Genomic DNA, 24,663 nt, shown 5'->3' on the forward strand with positions numbered 1-24,663 from the left:
CAGTTTCATTTGTGGTTTATACCGACGGTTGGCAATTCCTTAACTTGTTGCAAAACATGGTTTCTTTATTAGGGAGTTCTTTTCAAGTAGAGGAACGTGGTGTAGATATAGAAGAAGAAAATTCACGCATGGTCTGCAATCGTTTATTGAGTTTCGTGGAAAACTATTCGAGGGCTACCTGTATTAGCCGTTCTTAATTTAGAAGTGATAAATTAGAGAGAAAGCAGTTACTCAATACTACTCACCGTTAACTCTTGGTTTAGCGTAATAGAATAGTGGGATTAATCTTAGATTTGTAACGCTCGCATGGCTCTACAGGAGGGCATATTCAGTTATGGAATTAGAGTCTATGACCCGTAGGTCGCGAATCTAACACCATACAAAGAAACCCAACCAATCCCCTACAAGTGATTGTTTGGTTTCTTTCTATTTCTCGTATTACTGCATCAATAACATTATTCCTATTGGTTGATACTAGTTGGTCTTTAAAACACTAATACTTGTAGTTTTGGTTAAACTACATTTTATGGTGTACTTACTACTACATTGCTTATAAAGATGGAGTCAATATGTACGAAAATTGGAAATTCGATGAATAACTGAAAAAAATCTTAATTCTTTATAATTTGGGTGACAGTGTGCAAACTGCAGTATTTGGTAGTACTAAAAACTGTTATTAAAGTGAAAATAATTATGTTTGTTTAGTGTTAACTGATTTCATAAATGTTCTTCTAAAATAAAATTTCAAAGTATATATCACTAAATTCCATTTTATTACTACAAAATATTATGGTAAATTACAGCAATAACCGGTAAAATGTGAGTAAACTGCCGTTTGACGTTTCCTTCTTAAAATATTCACTGTAAACAAAATTAATATTAAAATTACAGCGATCCACTGACAGTCAAGATGCCAATCATTCACCGTTATTTTTTACAGTATTTTTTAAGAATTTCTAATATTGTATTTTCTGTAATTATCCACTTCACAAGTATGTACTGCACATAGACTAATGACGTATTTATTTAATAAAACAACATACACACAATTGCATATAATAAAACTCTCTTCAGAGAACAAGGCCAAAGGTAAAATATTTCGTGCGTAAAAAGACAGACAAAACTGCATTAAAAACTACATTGCAAAAAATAAAAACACACTCAGAAAGGTTAATAGGGAAACTTTAGTATAATACTCTTTTTCGAGAGGGGGATTAGTTAAAATAATTGAATTTTTTCATTAATTTAACAACAGAAATTCGTAACATATATATCTAGGTATTAGGCTGTTCACTTAATATAATATGCGACTGTTGTAAAGAGTCTGAATGGAAACATTACGGTTTATTTAAGTTTTTACTCTCAACTTAGAGCAACGACTTTCCCACAAATAAGTGCAGACAGTGAAGCGTAGTTGTAAATATGGGGTGTTGTGAGGTTAAGTAACGCGGTACTTTTTCTCTCCCACATGTGATGCCTGCGAGTAGATGTTAAACGTGATAGAAGGAATACCCACTGCTGTGTACAATACTTATATAAAACTCCACTTATGAGTATGGTTATAAGACGACCCAGTAAAACTGGGATCGTATCAGTTTTTACCCTTAGTGTTTATATTTTTTGTCTTGATCAGAAATAATAAAAGCATTAAATTGTCCTGATAAAAAAAAATATTTGTACCAAACTGCGAGTTTTATACGTACGACTTATATACATTGTTCCTTTAAACCTGGAGAATCGCCTTACAAAAACATACCACACAGTACAGTGCTCCTTCCATCCCTGCTGCGTTTTAACTTAATCTGTCATTGGGCAGTTACAGGAATTGTGATTTGAAAGCCTGTCCAACCGCAAAAAAGACGACGAAGAAGTGACATTTTTTTATTTTGAGTGTGTGCAAGACAACCTGAGCGCGTTTATTTATTAATTTTTAACTAAATAAGCTTTTAATAAATTTTCTTTGTATAAGGTTGTAAAATGCTATAAGCATCAAATTATTGGTTAATGGTAAACAGTATGTTATTATGATATAAACCATTTCAGAGATGTTACAATGTTATTCCATATATAGGAAAACAAAAAACCCCAGTTTTTCACTCCGCAATTCTGGTAACCCTACTTACAGAAGTTCATCTTACTTTTCCTACAATAGAGTTTATATTATAGTTTTATTGAGGTTTATTCACGATCTACGATAGTATTGTTTGTTTTTGAATTTCGCGCAAAACTACACGAGGACTATCTGCGCTAGCCGTCCCTAATTTAGCAAGGAAGACTAAAGGGATGGCAACTAGTCCTCACCACCCACCGCCAACACTTGGGCAACTCTTACCAACAAATAGTGGGATTGACAGTCACATTATAACATTCCCACGGCTGAAATGGCGAGCATGTTTGATGTGACGGGGATTCGTACCCGTGACCCTGAGATTACTAGTCGAACGCCTTAACCCACCTGACCACGCCGGGCTTAACTAAGTATAAAGAACAGGATCAACCCCAATGTAAGACAAAGTAAAAGTGAATCTTTAATTAGATAAAAAGACAATAAAAGTCATGAGGCCAAAGAACAACAAGACAGCTTTTCTACATTGAGAAATTTCTCACCAGAAGAAATGACTGATAAGATGGGAAGATTGTCCTGCCTCTCTACGAGAGTAATTCACATATCTAAATCTTGCTATTAGCACTCCCCATGACCCTGTGACGACACAAGTTAAAAGCCTGACCCTCTTGGTGATATCTAGTTGAAGTATTCCGATTTCTAAATGCACATGACATCTTAAATTAGTTTCTTCTGGGCAGGTTATGTTACAGAACTTTCTGACGCGAAGTTCGCCCCTTTATGTGATTATAAAAGCATGCGAGGCACTGAATTCTAGCGTTTCAAAAAAGGTTATCTTTAATGTTGAAGTTCATTAGAAAAGCAAGAATAAATGTGATTCAAGCAGGAGAAAAACAAGCTAGTCAACAATCGACACCATATGCACACCAGAGATGGTGAAGAAAATTAGCTTCTCACCATTGGTCATTGACATTATGCACAAGATACTTAACAAATGCACAAGTCCAAAAGGCATACAATAAATTGTCGTATTTTATCGCACTCGACGAAGAAAATATCTACTTATGCGATTAGATAAAAGTCTTTCCGGTTACCATCATCCTATTGATATCATAGCATTTTAAGTGTAGCACATGCCAGAAAGTTTCCCAAATGATTTATGGTAGTTCCAAGTTACGATTAAAAATGGTATGGAGAGGCTAAAATGTCAATCAATTACTATGCTGTAAGAAAATATCGTATTTCTACCAATTGGATAACACCACGGTATGACTCCATCAAGACAAACAACCACACCTCACGTTCAAATCAATATACCAATTCCTCCGGAAAAATTCAAGTACTAACAGGATTCATACTACACCACTCATAGGTGTACTAGTTAATCAAAAGATGCATCTCACATGGATTTATGCATGGTTGGATTGTTCAAACGGGTCCTCAAAAGTCATCGCCGAAGCACGATTGATGAAGTTTAGAAAGCATATGAAAAACAGAAGTGAGACGTTACTGATCTCGGTACACTGGCCAAAAACATCTTGTGATAGAAATTAAGATGCAAAGCATTAGTCCAGAAACAGGTCTATTATAAAGAGTACCATCTACTGTGAAAGAAGTTGTTACAAGGCAAGGTACTATACCTTTCATCATTAGCATAGTATTCCATTATTTGTTAATGGAATTACGCGAAAAGCTACTTAAGGGCTATGTTTTAACCGTCCCTAATTTTGGAAAGAAAGATTAACGAAAACACAGTTAGTGATCGCCACCACCTCCAAATCAAAAACTACTTTAATCGCATATTTTTTGTAAATAGTTAAAACTCAAAGCTGCCTTCTAAAATACGCAAAATATCAACTGCTTTCATACATAAAAACTGGAAAGGTGGCATCCAGAACACAAATCTGTAGAGAATCTGGTGCTTTGAAATTTTTCCGATGTGTGTCTGTGAGAAAGAGGCAAACAATAAGTACATACGACAGTAACCAGCTTCGAACAACTTATTTTGACATACGTTTATGTCCGTTGTTCAAGGTATTATGTTAACAGGAGAAAAATTAACAGTGTGTATATATTTTTCATGCGTATAATGCTTCATGCTGTATAACACTGTGGCTTTGATGAAATTAAAAACTGTAGGCGGTGTTGTGATAGATCATTCCACAGTACACATACAGTTGCCAATTCATTCAGGCTACCTTGAAGTATTGCAGTATAGCTGAAAACATGCGCCTACAAATAATCAGACAGACACGCATGGTCAATCTGATTCAGATCTTGTGAATTAGCATACTGGTAGAAAATCCAGACGATTAATTGTTTGTTGTTCAAAGCATCGTTCGATTATTCATTCACGATAAAGATGGACATCGAGACACAAGTACAAAGCCTACTGCAACAGTAAAATGTCTAAAATACGGAATCTCCATAATTTTGTATTTATAACATTATCCAGTATCACACGTATGTTACCCCAGCCCATTATTGATCCTCCCCAAATACTCTGGTTGTATGCCACACTCGTGCATGATCATTCAAGAAGTATTTGGGTACGTCAGCAAACGACACAAAATATCAGTTATCAGCATAACAACTGGTATTATCTGCTGCCCATTGACGCCGACAACGAAGGAGAAACTGGTGACACACCACGATTCTGTGGACACTAGAGTTTGCTTCACATATTCCTCTTATTGTAATGCTTGAAATTACTGCTTCTGTTGCATCACTTTGCTATTGATGAAGGGATTGGGGTATTATCTTTCCTTCCTAGCATGTCAAAGTACAAGTCTTCACGAAGAGAGGTTTTGGTTGGTCTCACTGTGGCCATTCAGTAAAATCTTCCACCAAATGACTGATTTATTATGCACTGACAAGAAAGTACTGAGCAGAGGTACTTTCGTTTTTAGCCAAACCATCCATTCGTGCTGCATCTGTTGGTGATAACTAATTACCGATGAGTCATCTATCTGGTGTGTGTGTGTGTACATCTATATATTACCAATAGTATGATTTCCCTGTTTTCCTTGTTTTCCCTGTCTGACACTACGGTCCATCTCAGCTTACATAAGGAATAACGTCCTCTATACAGAACAGGCAATTTGCATAACTTTGAATAGTGATGACGTCTAAATTTACAAAAGAGTCCCACAATGGTTTGACATTATAAACACCCCTACTTGTTTTTATTGTATGTGTATCGTCGGGAAGTCTAGGATTATCTTGTTTCCCAACTTTCATTCGCAATATTTTTTTTTTTCCAATTATCAACACTTCAAAAATTAAAATTTTCAGAGCTAACACTCTAAAAACATCTGCTACAGAGAAAAATCACACCAACAATATGGTTAAATCAGTGTATCACTACGAGCACGTACATATTCTGCTTGCCATTTCCAAGAAATTGTGAATGTAAAATGCTGCCTTCTGTAATGTAATTAGTTAACATGCATAATTAATTGAATTTGTTAAAAATAAACATGTTGAACCGCATCAACTTGTTTTATACCCTCTTCATTAATCAGATTTTTTCAAATATTGTTTATCATATGAATTTTTTTAACGGTTTGCAACTAAAATTTCAGTTTAAACTAATTTTTAAAAACAAAAATGAACTAGCATAAGCATTGAAATCTCCAACATTGGTGGCATTCTTATGAAGAAACATTATACACTTCAAGCAGTGACTCACGCATAATTTAGACTTCTTTACCAGGTCAATGCCTTTGACTTGTTACATTGTTTTTGCTTCCAGTCAGCATGATTTCTTATCTTGTTTGTATATTTATGTACTGTCTGTGAAGCAAGTACAAGTATCCCCTTTTTGGTTTTAGTTATTCTCTATGGTTACAACTATTCAAGAAGAAAAAGTAATTTTCTTATAGTTTTATAAACTAGACGATTTTTAAGAAAGTTAAATTTCTTGGCCTAACTACGTCTATACAGCATTGCACAGATATTCAGACAGCAGACATCGAGGTCAATCAAAAATAAAAAATGAAACAATATGATGTGAGGGTGTACCAAGTGCTTGCCACCACCTTCGTTAATATGGGAACTTTAATATTTTTTGTAAATTTAAATTGTTTCTATGCAGTTTGGCCTTCGTGGTTAGAGTGTTCAACTCTATCTCCGGGTCATGATCGAAACCCATCGTCGAACCTGCTCGCCCACAAAATTACGGGAGTGTTATGATACAAGGATCAATTCGGTTTTTCGTTGGTATAAAGTACCAAGAGTTATTGGTACGTGGTGTTAACTAATTGCTCTGGACGACCACCGTAGATAGCCCTCGAACAGTTTTGCACGAAATTTAAAAAAAAAAAAAAAACGATTGTGACATAAACACGTGGCCTAGAAACCTTTTGAAACTGTTTCGTTTAAGACGCCTTTGTGTGTTTGTTCTCCATAGCAAATAAAATTATTACGCCTACGTTTCGCAGTTTAGTGTAGAAAAGGGTCAATAACTGCAATGTCCTTTGCTGGCCAAGTAAATCATGTCTTGTGTGCTCCATCCAACAAACGCTGTATGAAAATGACCAGTCACATGGTAATTCTATTGCAAAGAAAGTATACGAGGATTTTTGTGTTATTATTCTCGAGCATCCTGATCATCCACTCTGTTAATAATTAACGAAATAAGCCTGTCATGCATTAATTAATTAATTAGTTGCAGAACTTTGGTATATTCGAAATCCTCCTTAGTTTCAACATAAATAATTCTCCAGGTATTCGTCGCGAGGAAAGAAAAATGACATCTATTCACCAATCCAGTAAAGGCAACAGAAGTAACTTCGCAGGTATGCATGCTGCTTTTTTTGTTGAGTCACTTTCCATTATACGTGTCCAGTCTCCTTATTTCTCACACAACTCCAGAGTAGGTCTGTTTTCAAATCCAGATTACCTTAAGTTGCCTTCTCGATTCTTCCATTATTAAGCGAAACCGACACAAGCGTGAAGTCAGATTATTTGAGAATACCACAACTACATATAGTATATTGCACATTGTTTAACCATAGGAGTACTTAGGCCTTATGGTTCAATTTCATACCTGTTATTAACAAAATCAAAGGTATGGTGTAATGTACCGAGTGCGAGATTTCACTGACTGACATAACCTCAATAAAGGCACTCGTACTGTTCTTCTCTCTGTAAACGTTGAAGAAGACAAGCAAAGTTAGTTTATTAGTTTGCCCTTAATGTTCGTTTTATGCAGCAGTTATTTTGAATTATCTTTATGCAATTATTAATATACGATATAATTAAATTCACGCCACTTCTTCACATTTACGGAATCCCCCCTTGTTAAGTTGTTACACTTCAAGCACTGCATGCAATTATGACTACGTTGCTATTTTATGTTGACACGGATATTTTTCACAACACGAGGAGAATTTTATCATCATATAAGCAATAAAATCTGCTCATCTTAGAAATAACATCCATAAAATCTTAAACTTGGGTTCTTAAAAAAACACTATCTTAGAACTCCCAAACTTTGGTTGATAACAACAGAACATTTTTTTTATCTTTTATCCGGTTGCTCTCACGTGAATTCAAGCTTGAATGCATCATTTGATCCAGAAACTTAGAGGCGAAGAGAGAAAAAAAAAGATTTTCCAAATTGAAAGAAATAAACTAGCTTAAATATTGTTTTTCTGTTTGTTAACGCACTAGGTTCGTTATCTATGCTCTTCTCACATTGGCTATTGAAACCCGATTTTTAAGTTGCAAGTCCTCGTATTACTGCTTAGCCACCAGGGTTATTACTGAAAATACATTTAAAATTATTCCATAAGATTGCAGTTGAATACAGCGTTTACACCTTAAAGTAAACCATGTAGTTTAACTTTGATATTTGCAATTTATTTTTTCATACATTTACTGAGATGAAGAAATGAGGTTTTATGGGGTTTTTTTCTGTTTGTAATTAAGCACAAAGTTACACAATGGGCCATCTGTGCTATCCATGCCCACTACGGGTATCGAAACGCAGATACTAATACAGTAAGTACACAGAAATACTGCTGTACCATTAAAGGCAGATGTTTTATGTTCATTTACACACATTACTAAAACAGCAAAATACATTAATTAAACACAAATAAATACAGTCAAAGATGCAGTTTGTTTTGGCTCAGGAAATCAAACATTCTGAACATACACACATAAACAAAACAGTGATATGGATACACTTATTAAAAAGCTGTTTCAAAGTCAAGCAACAATTCAATGAAAATTACTTTGGTTTTATTTTAAAATTACAATAAGTTAGAAACCTACACACTTGCCTCATGGAAACAGCCAAACTGAAAAACACTATGTTCACTCAGTAAAATCTGAATTAATTAAAACTGAACAACCTGCAACGTATCATACATAATACAACACATATTTCTGTATAACGAAATTTAGTTTTACTTATTGCAACAAATATAACACCTCTGCAATCTCTTGCAGTAAAAGAAAATGAACCAAGCTGCGTACGTGCTCAGATTTATCTGGCTTTTTTCTTTAATATCTAGCTTTCAAGCATCATGAAAGTCGTATGTATAATCTACAGTAATTTGTATAAAAGTTAATTCTATTTTTATACACACTGACATTATAAACAGAGATTGTCATCTATCTACTTACATATGCTAATAACTGATCAAAATTAACATGAGTCATCACTTAGTGAAAAGAAAAATTCAAAGACACCTACCTATACAATAGCTTGATAAAGTTAGAAAAAAAAGTGCAATAATATAGGTTTGTGAATATTTATAAAGTAATTACTTTTATGGTATCACAATATAAAAACAGTTTATTCTATCCTTTCTTTCTGTTGTCGTTGACAAAAGCTTTTAAAAAAAGGAGGGGGGTTGTAGTTGTGTTGTGGGGGTTGTATTCATTTCTGAATACACAAATAAAAGGAACTTACCTACCTGCACACATATGTAGGCTGATCTCGCTTAATTAGAATAAAATTTTATTCACAAACATTAAATAAGTAAATGCAGTCAAGATTAATCACTTATATCGCACTCTGACCATACCCAAAATCCAAAAGGCATGTTTCCTGTAATTATAAATTCCTTCTCACGCTATATATACGTTGATGAGAGTTGATACTTTACGTTATAGTCTTCTTTGCAACATTTCGTAGAGTTTACTTAAATAATCAGCAAATTATACTTCTACATAGAGTAAGTGTACATAAAACGTACGTTTTCAATCCTCAATGTATGTATGAAAAACAAAATGTGTACATATAAGCTAAACTAGTTTATAGGCCTCAAGGATGCTACTCCAGAAAGTTTTAAAACTTCCTTTTACTAGAAATATAGAGCAGTTAACTAATAACAAATGTGAATTTCCATACCCACCTGTAACATTTCCACAAAGTAAATTCATTACCTTGTGTGCGATGCTAGAAATTTAAATCACTAAGATCCGAAAATGAAGTCTAAATTATTTCTCCACATTAAAAATTAAGAAAAATATTTGAATTTCCAATAATCTCTTATTAAAAAAACTATGTTAACGTCACGTTTGCACTGACGAAAATTTATTGAAATTTCCGTTTAAAAATAAAGATTTACTTTCAAACTTAAGTTGTAAAAGGTCTTTGGCCTACTGTGAGAACAAAAAATGTTTTTATAGGTTTCAATGGGAGGCTTAGATTTATTCTTAAAAATACTTTGCAAAAGAGAAAACCAAATGCTGCCGTGCATGTATCTGTCACAAACAACTGTCAGCTGTTTGCCCATGTTTTAATGTAGTTAATTGTTATGTACAATTATATACAAGTTCCAAAGCCTACTTAAGCAATAATAACTGAACAAGAAAACGCAACCGTGAATTTTCTCATTTTATGAAGATTTGAAAATGAAAAAAGAATAGCGCTTTCCTAGTGTCATTCGACTACTACGCAGTTTATAAAATTTGCATACTAATTAATAGTAAGACTCGATAACAATGTCATTATCACTTAAATTTACTATTCATTGCTTTACAAGTCCAAGAAACTGAAGAACACTCGAATGATATTACTGGAAAAGTGCTTTTCAGTTTTTCAACATGAATAGAATATGAAAATTCAAAGTATTTTTTATTCATATGTATATATGTTCACATTTACATTACAGAATGATACCTGGCTTTCCTATTATTTATGTACTTAACTGAAAAGTTTACATACACGTGACCAAGGTTCATCTTTCACGTAAAACTCATTCTGAGTAACGTCGACTAGACAGACGCCTCTTACAATACCTTGTCCAGGTGCTTCCTGTTGGTAAACCACAGGAAGTTGTTGTAAGACTGACGCATCGTGAGCGTGTTTCCTGTCTCTTTTGGACTAAATTCAGCACGATGGTTGGCGTATCTTTTTTTTTTTTTTCCTAGATCGCAAAGAGTTCCAGAAATTTACGCGAAATATTTGAAATTCTGGAACAAATAGCAACAGCTATCTACCTTACAAAAGTTTAAGTTACATGATCACAATAATTCTATCTATGGAATATTTAGTTAAATTGAAAAAAAAAATATGTGGCTCAAATATCAGCAACTAGAATACAGACTCTTTATACTGCATTATGTTAGACCAAACGATTACTATAACGTAAGTGGTATAACTATGTATTAAACAAGCAAGTTTCGAAACATTTGAAATAAAAAACATGAAGGAACGTTAATGTCATAAAATTACACCAGAACGAATGACTTGTGTAACTAATTCACGTAAAGAAACCAATACACGCCGTTAATATAAAATACGATGATAAATAATTAACGTATATATTCCAAATACTAAGAAAAACCCCAAACTCAAACCTTGTCCAATGTTATGGTCCAAAACATGTTGGCCCAGCATGACCAGGTGGTTAAGGCACTTGATTCATAATCTGAGAGTCGGGGGTTCGAATCCCTGTCACACCAAACATGCTCACCCTTTCAGCCGTGTGGGAAATTATAATGTGACGGTCAATCTTACTATTTGTTGGTAAAAGAGTAGCCCAAGAGTTGGCGGTGGATGGTGATGACTAGCTGCATTCCCTTTAGTCTTACACTGTCAAATTAGGGACGACTAGCACAGACAGTCCTCGTGTAGCTTTACGCGAAATTCATACGAACAAATAAACAAAGTATGTTAATGCGAAAATACGCAGGAGTAGATGACCACACACCATGGTCACTGACTAGTCAAATTATCAAATTCCCATCACAATTGAATTATACGAACTTAACAAGAAATAACTACTGGGGTAACGTAACAAATGAAACAACCCCATTCACAAAATGAGACAAGCAGTCTGCTACAAAGTTTAATCCTGTTTCTGCTGCCTGAACGCATTGTTTCGTAATACTTCTAATGATGGCAAGTAAACTTGTTAAAACGACGAACTTTTAAATCTTTCATCACGTTCAGTTTTTAGCACATTTAAACATACTGTAAAATGTGAGACAGTTACAATACAATCAAGGCATTATGGTGATCAAATAGCACGAGAAGTTTATTACAACTGTTTACGCGTGATTAATGTCACATGCGTATCAAATTCAACTGTTAAAAATATTTCTGTTAGACTAGCTTACGTACAAACATGACACGATTTCAACAGCATCACACAACTGTTTCATGCATTTGTCGGTACTTTAATTCCTAAAACCTAATTTGATATTTTTATTTCATTCTCTGAATATGAATTCGATATATCCCACGGAAACAAAATATTCGGACGAGCCTCTTGAGTTGTCCTTCGTTTTAGAAAGATAATATCGTAATGATCTCGGGGTTCCATTTGGCTGATCGTATATTACATTAATATTATTGCGGTTTCTATTCGAATGGAGTTGTGTACACGAAGCTGAAGTATTCATAAGTAATCACACACCCAACCCCAAATTCTCTTATTGATGACTTATTTCAAATTTATTGAAAACCTGCAAGTGTTTGCTTGAATAAGATATGTTGGGTTTTGGCTACAGTTTCATTATTATCTGTCATACACGTCCATCTAAGACGAAAGGAAGCTTGTATTACGTCCTCCATGATGGAATTGAGTCTAAGGAATTTAATTTACCCCCATGATATTGAAATTAAAACATAAAATTAAGAAACTTGGAACTCGGGGTTCACCCGAGTTCCCTTTAGAGAATACAAATATTTTAGTTTCGTAATATGAATATATTAATTTTTTCTCCTACACACACATACACAAAATAGATGTGAATAAAACGGCACATAGGCATGTGTAAAATCGACAATAGATAAAATAACAAAATAATGCCAGATAATAACACTAACTTTTACATATTTCGTACTTATGAACCCACGTGTTAAATAATTGTGTGCTTTTGTTTTTAACAGCATTCAGTTTATTAAACTGACCACAAAAATTGGGTGGAAGTCGCTCATTTTCTTACTAAAATACGTAAAGGATTCTCACCAGCAATTAGTTCGGTTAATTGCAATACTGACGAGATTTTTCTTTCATTTTTCGTATACTATCAAAGGCCCTCTAACCAATAGTCATGGATGGATCCACAAGCAAATTGGTGTACGAATAGTTGAGAAAAATTTATTTAATGGAATTCGGGATCCCACTGGTAATTTCGGAGTTAGGATAGTAAATGGTTTGAATATATATACACACACACACACACATTTATGCGCTATCTTGTGATAACTTCACATTAGCGCATTGGAAAAAAAATTTCTTTGCATTTCTTATCCAAATAACTGTACACTGTTACATATTTCAGGCATTTGCTTATAATGTATGCTTCTTTTTAACTTTGAAAACTTAAAAATGGTTTCGTTATTTGAAACAGTCCTTTCAAAATTTAATGTTTGTTCACATATCGATTCTGTTTTAATAAGGGAAAAGTGGCACTACTTCACGTTAAGGCCGAAAGTCAAAGTTGCCTTTACACACACTTCTGGCACGCACTCTACAAAGCCACTTTATCGTATAATACACTGTAACAGACAACAAGAAAAACATCTACTTGACCTCCTTTTCTACAGTACACAAAATATACAGCACATCGAACATGTAGTCCAATGTAACTTGATTCCGCTGCTGACAATACTTTCCAAGGCCTATTTTTAATTTCTTGATACACGTGAGTGTGTGTGTGTGTGTGTGCATACACACACGTGCACGTAGTTTATACATGAAAGAAGGTCTTGCAAGATCGATCTGAAACTTTGTTTTCATAAACACACGTTTGTACATACACAAATAACTAAGTAACGAAAGTTAATGCTGAACACATGGACTTCGCTAATAAAACAATACTAGTGCAAACAATGCTAAGTTCTAACCAGCAATACTGGCGTTATAGCCAGTGGCAGATTTAAGGTTGTGTGGGCCCAGGAGCTAATCATTTTTGTAGGTCACACATCCCATGTAATTTTACGTAGAATAAAATTTTCAATGGGCTCTGGGGCTTATTCCCTCTAGCCTCTACCTAAATACGCCATCGGTTATAGCTGCAAATAAAATGTCTATCCATCATGTATATTTCGTTCTATTGTAGCACTATAATTTTGTAAAGATAAACCAGAATTTCAAAGTGTTATTTTGTATATTTATGATAAAACTACTAATCATATCTGTCGATGTCCCTCTTTTTGAACTACCGACCGGGGTGAGGGGGAGCAGACACAACCTACGTTAAGTGGTTGACTATCACTCTTATAACACATTCACAACCTAAAGTGTAGGAAGCATAGTGATATCGAACCCGGCTCACGCGTTTCGAAGTCCAAAGCCCTAACATAACCCAACTGGCCTCACATGACCAGGTGGTTAAAGCACTCGACTGAGGGTTGCGGATTCGAAACCCCGTCACACCAAACATGCTCGCCCTTTCAGCCATGGGGGCATTATAATGTGACGGCCAATCCCATTCAGTTGATAAACGAGTAGCCCAAGAGTTGGCGGTGGGTGATGATAACTGGCTGCCTTACCTTTAGCTTTACGCTGCTAAATTAAGAACGGTTAGCGCAGATAGCCCTCGTGTAGCTCGGCGCGAAATTCAAAACAAGCCAAACCATACCATACACCATCAGTGATGTCGAGAAAACCCACTTGTAGAGAAATATGTACCATACACCTATTTAGAGCCTTAAATGTTTTAAACAGACGTCATCTTTCCAGCATTTACTTGGATCCCCCCATTTTCAGGATTTTAATCAATTTAAAATGGTTTAGGATTAGAAAAGATAAACATACCGGTGTATATTACACACACACACACACACACACTTTAAATTTCTCATTTTTTATTTTAACTAATCACTACAAATTTTTACACTACAGTTTTGAAATACCCATCAGTTATCTGATTATTTTAGGCATAATTTGAGATGTAACCCCGCCACCAGGGAACCAGCCATAAACGTTTAGTTATTGCACGATTTTATTTAGAATCAAAACCAGAGTCGTAACTTTTCTAACATTCATAATTCAAAACACCAGATTCATCAAATCTAAAATAACTTACTTGCAAGCGCGCGAGTTTCCGGTATACAAAAAAAATCCGCCCACTTTGAAATTGTAAAATAATATTTAAATACAAATGTATTAAATGGACTGTGGAAATATTTCGTAACAGAAAAACAATAATTTGCGTGATGAGTCGATAAAAGACACTGGGATGTGCAACGGTAGAAGCAGTCCAATAGAATGAATATGCTACAGAAGTATAAAACATGAATCTTTAGTTCCAGGTATTACGCATGCACATACTGGCTGACGTATGGGTTTTCAAAGAAACTCTTTACAAATTCTATGTTGCGAAAGATATTCTCGTAAAACCGAGTTACTTTTTGTACCACACAATGTTTGATTTACTACACAAACTTACATATTTGAAGAATAAAATCGACACTATACCTTTGATTCTGTTAACTAGTAAACAATCAAATTATTTTATTTTGTACATTGGCCACTTTTTCGTTTATAAATCTCTCATGGTTTACTTTAAATTTATCTAAACTTTATTATAACAACTTTAAAATTTACATCATTCACTAGGGCGATTAACGACCTTGGATTATTTCCCAATATACGAGTCAATGTGGTATAACACTAATATTCAAATAACAAGCTCAACGCAAAGGGTATTTTTCATGTCAGGAAATCAGTTAAAACACTAACATATTGTTTTGAAGTGTCATCGCTCGCGCGTGTGGTAACTACGCAGTTTCCTCCCGTAATCACTGAATAACCTTATTCAAGTAAGTGTGCGTATTTCATGACACGCTAGAAAAGTTGGTTTACATAAATTGTGACACGTTGATTGTTTCGAAATATGAATGTTGAAACAAGTTAGCGATATAAAGTTTTCCACACGCAGAGATGTTGCACTGGTTTCAAATACATCCACTAAAACTGGATACAGTGATTTTGGTACGCATTAGTGAGTTAGAGTTACGCATGGCCATCAGCTGATAAGTTCAGCAAAAACAGTACTCAAAGAATTAAAAAGGTAGCTTCCGTCATCTGTCTTATGCAAAAACAGGAAGAAGAGATATCCCTAATTTCGTATTTCGTAGTTAGATTTAATAAGAAATAACTAGGTTAATGTATTATTTTACACATATATATCCTGGTCGAAATGCTAGTTTCTTTCTTTGTCTAACAATTATTTTAGAATCAAACACTGTTTCAAAGTTAAACTTCCGTTTTACGACGTGCTTAAGTTTTTTTGCGTGTTTGCAAAAAGAAAGTCATATGGACAAAAACACTTCAACACCTACAAAATAAGTATTAAAACTGTCATACGCATATAAACTTTGAATCAGTATAGTTCACAAACACTCATTACTTAAGAAAACAATTACATAAATGTTCAAACCATTTTATGTTAGCATTGCTTTGCTTACTTGATTTAAGATATAAAGAAATTTAATTATAAATATTGCATTACATTAAAAAATAATAATGCCACAAAATCACACATATTTAAACCTTTACAAGTTTACGTATTCTGCACGTGTTTTTAATCATTATCCACCTTATCTGCTGCTTCCCCAAATCAGTTCCACATATCATGCTTCACATGAGATTTTTTTTTTTTTTTTTTTTTTTTTTTTTATAAGCTACATTTTTGTGCACCAACAATAAATACCAAGCGTGGGACACGCTATACCCGACATAACTTTTAGTCATCACGATGTATATCAGCCTATCCTCAGCCTAAACTTCTCTCAGGCAAGATTACAATAAATTAATCTATATGATTTTGGGTATTGTCAAATATATCAACGAAAAGGGTTTGACATTCTGAATCCTAAACTGTAATTAGATATCATTTGGTCAAAAGATGATGGAGCTACAAGCTTGAGAAACTCAGCCATTCTGTAAGCCACACTTATGTACACGAAAATTACTATACATTTCACAAAAGAAAACAATTTAGACATAACAGATGACAAATCAAGTTCTATTAACTCAAGTAATAAAAACAAAATGTTTTACTATTGTGGCTAAATCCACATAAGGTCTGAGAACTTTAACTGGTCTTTTTTTTTCTAAAATAAGCTGGTAAATTTTACCAGAACTATTTAATTTTCACTAATATATTGTATATATACAATTAATTAATTTGAATGTGAAAATCAAAATTTGCATAGAAAGAAAGATTTAAGAGTCCTGGTTTTGGGTTAAAGGTGTCTTATCATAACCAGATATAGTGGACATGGTGTGGTTAAAATACTCACATTCTTCTTTACTTTCAACCCTAAGTTGTCATGACTATATAATAATAATAACAATAGTGCTATACTACAATTGGTTCTTACTAGTAAAATGTAAAAAAGTTTTATGGGTGAATACCATTAGTATTAAAAAATATTTATGCAAGCCTTACAAAATATTTCATATATTTATCTGGCATGGTCTTATTCTAGGTTTAAAAATCTAGACTTGAGTATGTTCATAAAAATGAAAAAAGCAAGGAAGCTACCAAAATATAATCATATGAAAAATTATATTCTGCAAAAAAATGTATGGTGATAAAATGAAAAAAACGTCTACAGGTTTATTACATTGAAGAAAAATTGGACAGGGGATAAACAAGCTGTAGAAAGCTGAATAAAAAGTAGTCTTCATGGGATGTGAATCTCAAATACTGTGGATATATTAGTTGAACAGTGGAGAGTACATGTTTTTTTTATTGTTATCAGGTCAGGTTTGTGTAAAACAAATTAGTGATTTAGAACATTTCTTAATAACTTAGGATCAACCATATGTTAGGGATTAGGCAATTTCTCAGTTAGATGTACTTCTCAACTCTGATTATAGGATTAGACTAAATATTCAGAAGACAATAGTTTCACATGAAAACATTTTAAAGTATTACATGCTAACTTGTTTTGTCAATCAGAATTTTTTCTTGTTCTTACAAAAAATTAAGTTTGTAAAACAGTTATCAAATTAAAGTACTAAAAATCATATTTAATAAGATTTTGTTAACTACACATGAAAAAAAAAGCTCAGTATTTTTCCCATATTTTTTGTAAAACAAAATTACTTATATTCCTGAATAGCAGATATATATTTATAGTAAAGAGGTTTTACGCATTAAAGTTGGCCTTGCCTGCTTATACTGAAGTTTAAAGGCTCCAAGTAATAAGTATAAAAAAGGAAGGAAATAATAAACTAAATGTACAGGTTGTGAAACTGTTTCATCATAAATACATGTTATGTTGTATACTGAACTTCCTGGGTAACATAAAGTGAAATAACCAGGAAACTTTGTTATATTAACATTACGTATTTCTCTTCACCCACCTAATATTCAGTTTAAACAGTTTTCCACCTCAATATGATACAAAATGCTTGGGTTCAAACTGCCTACAACATATGATATTATAACATAGTTTTACAGCAAGAAATTATTCTGTATACTTTGTCAAAAACAGCAGATATTTGTTTCTTGTAACAAACTGTCATTTATTTCACTAACTTACTATACACTTATGTAGTCAGTACTGAGTATCTAAGGTGTGATTCAAGTTTCCTAGTCTGCAACATACTTTTTCAGAATACCAAATATATACTGAAACTTGAAAATAGCCTGTATATACACACACGATTAGCTAGTACTGAAAAACAAATACCTTCTGTCCTTTTGATTTTTACAATGTAGATGAAAGAAGCACATGTTTCTTATACTATTTAACTACAATATTGACATCAAAAGTAATGTGGCTGTTTGTAGTTGTCAAAATTTTATAATTAACTATTATGCCAGCCTAGTTAAACATACAGTAGAGGAGCTAACAAGAAGTAAATCAATTAAGGTGTGTGTGTGTGTGTGTGTGTGTGTGTGTACATATACAAAACACTGCTTATAATACAGTCTCTTATGAAGCAGAGATGATGAAAATTTTAATATTTTTAAAGCTCTCACATTAACTCACTACAACATAACCTCTTCAGTTTACAAAAATTATGGATATCTGTGACTATCGCTCTCCATAAAAAGTTTTGATTGTCCTTCCAGTATTCAATCAGACAGGCTGATATTTTTACTTTTCAAAACCATAGGAAGTTGTTAGATAAACTATTCCACTTATTGATAACTAGTTTAAGTCCGTGTAGTTTTTGAAACCTCTCCATGTGATAATGAACTGAACCAAGCATTAGTGACTTGAAAATAAGATATTGCTGCATTTCAAGCAATGCTATGAAAATAAATCACCTACCATATTCTTCTAATATGGATATTAATTAAAATTTCTTTTACTAATATTCCACGTATTTGATGACAAGCATGTTTTGTTTAATGTAGTTTGACAGCTTGTATTAATAACACAAGCAACACTGAAATACTCAATTGTATGACAGAAACTTCCTATAGTTTGTAAAATGAAGGAATCACCTGAAGAATAATCACCCCCACCTCACAATTAATACAATCTGTATAAGAGTGACAGAGATGCAAAATAACAAATTTTTGTGTTTTATACATCTTTATTAATAGGTTTACAGGGAATAAAATATTATAAAAGTTTCAAATTTATATAGAAAATATTGAAAATTACACTATTTATCATAATGGCTGCTGAGAGCAACATGAAAACAAAATATCAAAAGCATTTGAAAAGAAATAGTTAATCATAGTCTCCCTCATAGATTTTGTTTTCTTCTTTGTGTCAAACATTCAAAGGTGATCTAAGAATTACTACAGTTGTGATCAATCTTGATTTAAGCCAACATTATTTCAATCTGGTTCACAGGTTCGAATCCTTGTTGCACCAAACATGCTCGCCCTTTCACCCATAGGGGCATTATAATGTGATGGTCAATCCCACTATTCATTGGTGAAAGAGTAGCCCAAGAGTTGGCAGTGGGTGGTGATGACTAGCTTTCTTCTCTCTAGTCTTAAACTGCTAAATTAGGGACAGCTAGCGCAGATAGCCCTTGAGTAGCTTGTACAAAATTCAAAACAAACAATTCAATCTGGTAATTCAACTGTTTGCATTATATCAAAATGATATTCAACTAAAAAATTACTGAAACTTCCCAAATTTATCAAATATTTCTAAATTTTTGGGTTTCAAAATGCAAAATATTTCAAGACTTAAAAATTTCCTACTTGAGATCACCTGAAGAATAAGTACCCCACACTGTCCCAACTGAAGAATCATTACCCTGTCAAAGCTTGGGGTGATGATTCTTTAGGTAATTCAAATTATGTCTTATGAACAAGCTTTCAGAAAAATTCATTATCTGTTAAAATACGTTAATTGTGTAAAAAGTTGTCACAAGATCAGAGGGAGACAATTTGTCAAAATTCAGAGTATAAACTAGAAAATAATTGTATTATTATGTAGTTTTGCAAGTTTTTTAAAGTTAATGTTAAGATACTGTATTTATGTTTAGCAAAAACACTTAACACCAACTACACTTTAAACAGCTCTGATAAAACTGGCAACAAGAAAAATTAATGCCTCAAATTTGTTGTCCAGGACAGAAAAAGTAAAATTCTGATTTTTTAACTTTATAAAATTGTAAGCAAATCACTTTGATCCAATGTAATAACCTGTAGTTCTTCAAATACATTACCAAGGTTTCATTTTCTAGAAAGTAAATTATTTGCCAATCAAAAATTCTACTTAGAAGCTCAATACAAAACATACTGTACTATGTGTATTTAATTTCTAATAACTCTGACACTTCTCCATCTACAAGCCTCTCTCTCTCTCTCTCTTTAATCAAACAACTGTTCAAATTAAATTTGAATCTTGTTTACATAAATCCCAGCTACTAACTTTGTGGCTTACTTAGGACATTCAAGTTTATCAGCTATTACATGTAGAAAAATTGATAAAATTTAATCTTCAAAGTGGTAACTGATATGTAATGCACTGGGTTTTTAAGCCATACTATGAAAGAAATTTAAGGATACATACATACTGCATTCATATACAAGCAACTTAAGTACAGTATTTGTACACACACATACTATATACACACTTCTTGAACATCTATCTCCAAAATGTATTCATTTTCTGTATTGATCATATATATCATTTTACCAAGACAAACTTCTGATAGCATATTTGTCTCTTGTTCCTTATTACATGCAGCTTCTATGAGCCAATCTTTTACACAAAGTACAGACATTTTCTAACCTTTGAAATACTTGGCTATAAAAAATTTAGCTAAGTTCCTTTGTAACTTCCCTGATTCTTGAAATGATATAATTTGGCATAGTACATTATTTCAAAATGAGATAGTTACAATTATGACATGTGAACTTTAACTTTCTAGCTTATCTAATGCATGTATTGTGACTTCTAGGCTATTCTTACAGAGATTTATTTTGGGACTTTGTGTTATCTTTCACTTTTTGGTCCTGTAGATTTTTAACTTCAGATTGGTTATAGTCTTCAAAGAGCTTCTAAATGTGTCCATGTTTTACTTTATTTATAGGAAGTTAAAGTATCTATTGCAGGCTTTTAAGATTTCAATAACATGGTTGTGGTGGCTGAAATTGTCTTTACTGAAAATAAGATGACTATCAAACATGCATACTTATCCTATAAATGACCAAGTCTATCTGTAATGGGTACCTGGCTTTCCACAGTAGATTCATTAAATACATAGCTAATTTTTTTCACAGCACACTTTTAATTTTCCTTGCTTCCTTACCTTTTCTAGAATTTCTAATCATCTAGCACTTTCTTTTCCTGAACATGCATATAAGTATTCAAAATGATTTAACTTTCTCTGAAAATGTTAATATCATAATACTTTTGCCATGATTCCATTCCTGAGAGAAATAACTATTAAATGAACAAATAAAATTACAAATCCTTAAAAAATATATAATAATGAAAATTAACTTATTCATATGTATATTTAAAAATATTTTAAATCCACCAAAACACCTGTTATGTTTCCTCCCATACATTTATATCATAAATGCATGATTCAAGGGAGGCCTGCTTTTACCTTCAGTCTCATTCCAAGTGCTATACAACTGTTTATTTTTACAAAGTAATGATAGAGATAACATCCAAAAAGTGCCTATTTCACTGAACTAATAAGGGCCGTTTCAACTTTTATACTAATTTACAGTAAATATTGAGTGTATTTGACAAACTATAACCTCAAGAATTTTGACTTTCAAATTATAAAACTAACACAGTGAATTTTTGTTATACTCTAAAACTTTAAATTATTTTAAGTTTGTATCTCTATTAAGGTAGACAAAATACTTATTGTATTATTAAATACTATTTTTTTATGCTTATGCTTTACATAATAACCATTACTTTAAGCATTAATATTTATCAGTCAAACTTGAAAAATTATTTGCATAAATACAAATAAGAATCAATAAAACCTTATTATAGAATTTTTTTTAAAATCAACTATATAGTCTAGCTTTTGGTTTATTGTTAAAAAAGATTTCAGATCTTGAAAATATATAAAAACAAAATACACTACACCATTATATTTGGTATATTATTACCATACCAGGAATGCGCTTCAAACACTCAGAAGTTAATATTAAAATAACCCAAAATTTGTTAGTATAACCCAGATGCTTTGTTTTTGCTACGATATGAAACTTAAATTTAAGATGTTATTTTATTTTTACTAACTTTAGTAAAACTGTTAAACCCGTAACAGTTTAAACCCATAGACAAGAAACTGATAAATAAAGATATATAAAACATTTTCCTTCCAGTATTTTAAACTATAGCGTACAATTCACACTGTAATTACGATAAAGGGTATCGTAAATAAAACGCCTCAATATCAAATTTAGATATTTTTTTTCTATTTCATTTTCACACAATATATCAAAAGTGTTTGTGGAGGGGGGAAGCACGATTGTTTTAGTTTGTTGTTCGAGAGCAAAAAACTTCCGGTTAACTTACCTAGGAATTGTTGATAAAAATAACAGTACCGTTATGTGATGTTTTCGGGAAATATCACATGAAACACCACAACTTATTCTTGACTTTCAGTTCTACTACTAGTATTTGTAGAAGTAGTACAGTCTATGCAGGAGAAAAGTTCTACAACCCTCACAAAAGTAGGCTACACTGATACAGGGTGTACAGTACAGCCAAATCACGAATTTCAGAGGGTCGCACTCAGCACAGCATACTCGTTAATGTTTGTATGCACCGTCGTTGACGTTTTTAAGCGATAAGTTATGATTTAACTACGGTCTTTTTTGTTTTGTATTTGATTAATTTCGTTAATAGTTATCGACTGTAGAGCAAAACTCTAGAATTCATATCTCACAATAAAGAGACTAACACTAGATACACGACAATTCACGAACCTACTGAAAATATTCACTGCTTCTAGTTAACAAGGTTCTCAACGCTTGTATTTGAGGCTGCGAAGCGTTCGCCAGTGGATTGGCTACGGCACACACAGATATCGGCACGTGACTTGTCGCAACGTCATTTCAGCCATATTCTGTGATAGGTTTGGAATTGAAAGAACTGCATTGTTCAGTCTTAATTTCTTCGTTTCTTTTTCTTTTTAACCATTAACGATGTTCTTCCATAAATCACTCTTTCACATTATAGGATATACTTACTAAAATGTCATCGTTACAAAACATAAAGCGTTCTTTTTAGGTTCTTTTAAGTTTTCTCGAAAAAAACATTTTTAATAGGTTTTGTTATAAATACTAGAAATCATCTTGTTGAATATAGTAAGCGAAATGCCCTTTAACTTGTTCATTTGCTTAGAATTTTCGTTTAATGCTACACTAAAGCCACATCCAAATAGCCATACTTATTTTTGACTAGAAAGACGTTTAACAGAATTGTTGTAGTTGACCATAATTCTTACTGTTTTTGTGACAACGGAACGTGAATTTCACATCCCCCGATTCACATTTCGAGTAGGGTAACATAGACCTACATCGTTCTCCTTTAGGTTACATTATGATTTTTGAACAAAAAATTAGTGTTTCTTTCATTATTCTCATTCAATATTGAGTTTATCTTATTTAGTACACAGTAGAAGTAATGGCTGATATTGTACATTACCATCTAATGATCGTATTAACTACAGGCAATCACTACTAGTGCTGTTGTTGGTTGTAATTAAGTACGAAACTACACAAAGGGCTATCTGTTCTCTACCCACCACCGGTATCGAAACCTGGCTTTTAGCATTGTAAGTCTGTAAACATACTAATGTGCCACTGGGGGATCACTGGTAGTTTATACGTTACCCGCATAAATAAGAAAGCGTTTCTAATGATTGGGTTGAATGTTTTATGTATATAGATACTAGTATTTGCTTAATAACTAATCACCAAGAAAATCGTACAATGCATACAAGGTAGCGATTTAGCTGCAGTTTTCACACATAGTAACAACATGTCCTAATTACGAAAATGCTTAAAAAGTAAACTTTCATTTTTTATATTGCACGTACCTATGGGACAGCGCAGTAGTGACAACAAGCTGATACATTATGATATCGTACAGAACAATCTTATAATACGTCTGCGCATTATAGAATACCGTCAAGGACAACACCACTCGTGTGCTGTCCACGCACTTACTGACAGGCCTCTTTATAACGAGCATACTCAGCTGGAGTAAGACATCTCAAGGTTGTGTAATGTCACGTTTGACGTAATGCAAAGTTTATCAGTGTTGTTAAATACAGTTCACCTTACATGTTATTATAAAAGCAAAATAGTGGATAAGCAAAAGCTACAGTTTTTAGAGTGTTGTTATTTTATCATCAGTGCTATTACTTTATTAATAAAAACAAAGTCAACACGTCCAAACAGCGCTAACATATATGTACATATACTTTTTTATGTGTATTGAATGTTAAATGAAAGTGAAACGCAGTAATATTTAACATATTGTTCCTATTCCTTTAATTTTTATTTTTAGGAGTTATATGAAACAAATATGGTCGTTACAACCATTCTATTATGCTTATATCACTCTAGTTTCTGAGAACTAATACTCTTCCTAGTGAAAGATTTATCTCCTGTGTATATGGTATTTTTCACCTTAAGCAACCAACACATAGGCTAAACGGCTGCGTGAAGGACACCCAAGATTCAGGCATAACAGTTCCTGATTT

The 24,663-nt window shown here is 33.0% G+C and overlaps 1 protein-coding gene across 14 annotated transcripts in view; it reads right to left on the reverse strand.

Moving 5' to 3' along the window:
• LOC143249525 (semaphorin-1A-like) overlaps nucleotides 1–24,130 on the reverse strand; it is a 135,239-nt gene extending 111,109 nt beyond the window's left edge. For 2 of the 14 annotated variants that reach the window (XM_076499524.1, XM_076499523.1), the window contains exon 1: nucleotides 22,467–22,945. The gene's annotated coding sequence lies outside the window, so the exon portion shown is untranslated. Of the gene's footprint in view, nucleotides 1–14,566; nucleotides 14,708–22,466; nucleotides 22,946–23,994 lie in introns of those variants that run through there. The other 12 variants (XM_076499527.1, XM_076499518.1, XM_076499522.1 and 9 more) reach the window with 10 other exon arrangements.
• Nucleotides 24,131–24,663: the final 533 nt, after the last annotated feature.

The sequence above is a fragment of the Tachypleus tridentatus genome, chromosome 4 (genome assembly GCF_004210375.1).
Source record: "Tachypleus tridentatus isolate NWPU-2018 chromosome 4, ASM421037v1, whole genome shotgun sequence".
NCBI classification, from domain to species: Eukaryota; Metazoa; Arthropoda; class Merostomata; order Xiphosura; family Limulidae; genus Tachypleus; species Tachypleus tridentatus.